At 42.2% G+C, this 3,056-nt stretch overlaps 1 pseudogene; it reads left to right on the top strand.

Moving 5' to 3' along the window:
- The window catches only part of LOC119350765, a 3,574-nt pseudogene extending 1,219 nt beyond the window's left edge, over window positions 1-2,355 (top strand).
- The last annotated feature ends 701 nt before the right edge of the window (window positions 2,356-3,056 follow it).

Below are 3,056 nucleotides of genomic sequence, written 5' to 3'. Positions count from 1 at the left end.
GGGAAAGCTGAGAAGTTCAGCAGACCATTGAGTCAAGTTAGTTTAGTAAGGCATGAATGAGTAACTAGGCATTATGTGAGATCCGAGCATTTATGTGCTGAAAACAGATAACAAGTCCGATGTAGTTACTAAACCATGTGAACAATCAAGGCATTTGTCTAATAGTACATTTGCTCCGTCAGTTCCTTTCCTCATTTTTCCACTGCTTTTCATATAATTGTGTCACTGGCATAATGAGGAAGACAATTGGTGTCCGATCTATTTGATGACAAATTGCTCCTACTCATTCTAAATGTCAAAATCGGCAGCATATATGTTTTTTTGGAAAGATTCATCTTACAGCAGTGTTCTCCTTGTTATATAATCTACATGATATAGACAGTAGTAGGTTTGCTTTTTGTGAGATTCCCTCATGATTTTATCAAATTTGGCATTAGATTGAAATATGATGAACAAATGAAGAGCCATTGGTCCGTGTTTCTCCAAGTGCCGCAACCGACCACGATGGCAGGTAGTACAACATTGAGATCAATGATGCACCATACTAGCGAGATAGTTGGATGGAATCGCTAGAATCAACGGTGCTGCACTCCTTTCAAGAGAACCCAGGAACCAGTATACCGATAGGAATTGTTCTCGACGTTACCATGTCCAGGCCTGCGCTAAAAATACAATTCCTAGGCAATTAAAACAACAAACACAAAAGGACGCAATAAAAGGGTAGAAGCATGGATCTATTGATGCAAACTATGTTGACAGAAGAAACAAATATGGAAATGGCTACATATAAGTCGCCTGACTTATATATTTGGGTCAGTGGACCGTTTCAGACCGTTGGATGAAGATCCTACGGTGCCTAACCCTTCTTCTTCCTCACCTCTTCCTCGGCAGACCGCCGCACGGGCCGCTGGCCCCCCACCACCCACGGGCGGTGGCACTCCCACGACCGCCTCGCCACCCTGCCCTCCCCTGAACCACCACCCACCGCCAGTCTTCCGTAGCCCCGGCCATCCCTCTAGCCCCTCCTCCACGTCGAGTTTTTTCTCCGACGAAGCACCACCACCGCCGTCCTCCCTGAACCCTAAGATAGATAATAGGGGTGATGACGGTGAGCCCCTTCCTTCTCTTTCCTCCCCTCCGGCCTTCCTCAGGCTAATTTCTTCGGTAATTTCAAAATCGACTGATCCATTAGCTAAAGTCAGTCGATTGACGTTTAGCTAATGTGAACATATATATACTGCTTAGGAAGCATGGATATATGGAAGGATCAATTTTATGACATGCTTTATGATGTTTAGGGGTGAATTGAAAATTAAGGATAACTGGGTAAATAGTCTGAAACACGGGATGTTGTCAAATATAATGGCAAAAGATGAATATGAATTAACAAAATAGAAGTACATCATGCAAGCAGGGCATTACAATTAGTACCTGATTTGGCAAAATAGATGTGCCCCATAGGTAATGTGAAAAATTGACTGGAATCTTGAGCAACATATATGATAAATGTAGGAAGTACGAGGGCATTGTTTAAATTACAGTGACAATGAAAATGAAAAGAAGAAAGTCTCTGTGGTGGCAAATAATTTAGACCGAAGAAGCACATCATATACCTCAGAAGCATGAAAATTGTGTTATCTCAACATTACTAATCTTAATTGGAAGCACACAAATTTGAAATGGAAATTCACAACTATGGCCACCAACATGTGGCTGCATATTTGTGTGATCTACATACTAATTACATCGAAATTCATTGATGATTTTGAAACATTATTATTGTTAGGTGGAAGCATGAAATTCTTAAATATGAAACAAACTTTTTTTGCCACCAACTCAAGATACATATTTTTGGAATCTCTGTATATAGGAAGCAATGAAAGAACATTTTCCTGAACATTCACCATATTCATTGGAAGCACAAAAGAGTGACACCTCTGAAATAGTTCGAGGACCTAGGATTCACTTCACTCATATGAAACCACTAGGTACGATTTATGTGCATATAGCTATGGGTGATCGAATTATGTAATAACTTCATCAACCGATGAATGACCTGACATATGAATTCTAGGCGGGCAATGAACGTTAATCACAATCAATAATTGGCTGCTGGATGAATTAGAAAAAATATTGCATTGCAAAAATAATGGGCTCATAGCGCAGTGGTGGTGGCGCTGTGCTTTCACTTAGCCGACCTGAGTTTCAACCCCTCTTAGGTCCAACTATGTGTCTCACATTCTCTCTTTAAATAATGTCGTGGGGTTCCTCCACCGTTGGTATAATTTGGAGGATGGGGTGCCCGGGCTGCTTGACGAAGGAGGAACACGCGGGGGAAGGGGGGCTGGCCGGTGAGCTGGCTGTGCTGCTAGACGAAGAGAGGAGAGAAGGAGGAGCAGGGCGGAGCCGGGTGGAAAGAGGATCCATTGAGGCAAGGCGAGCGAGCTAGGTGCGCTCAAGGTGGAGGAAGAGCTCCACACGTACATATGGACGTTGCGGGAGTCAGCTCCCTGCTGATTGATTTCTTTATTATTTCCTTATTTCCAAAAGAAGGACGACTCTCGAGCGTTGGGTTTCAATTAGATTGAAAGTGCGTTATATCGACTAGAGGGCGGTGAATAGGCAATTTTTATGAATTCTTCACTGAGGAATTTGCTGGTGAGGAAATTCCTTAGCGAAGAACTACTTGCAGCGGAATAAGTACTCAGAAGTAAACATAACAGAACACTAGCATAGTCATGATGAAATAAAGACAAGCACAGAGTACAGAAAACGTAAACACAGGATAAAGTCAGACGGACTAAAGAAATTGAACTGAGGAAATTGAGAAAGTCTTCAGTCAAAAGTCTTTAAACAGATATGAACAGGCACACAACAACTGAAATGAGGAAATGAAAGAGTTGAGAAAATAAAACCAGTAAGCTTGTTGAAGACAATGATTTGGTAGACCAGTTCCAACTGCTGTCTCAGTTGTACGTCTGGTTGGAGCGGCTAGGTATTTAAACCTGAGGACAGACAGTCCCAGACACACAATCCTCACCCGTATTCTCCTTGAT

This window comes from Triticum dicoccoides, chromosome 1B (genome assembly GCF_002162155.2).
Source record: "Triticum dicoccoides isolate Atlit2015 ecotype Zavitan chromosome 1B, WEW_v2.0, whole genome shotgun sequence".
NCBI classification, from domain to species: domain Eukaryota; kingdom Viridiplantae; phylum Streptophyta; class Magnoliopsida; order Poales; family Poaceae; genus Triticum; species Triticum dicoccoides.
The sequence above is the reverse complement of the archived record's forward strand: the minus strand, read 5'-3'. Positions and strand labels throughout refer to the sequence as shown.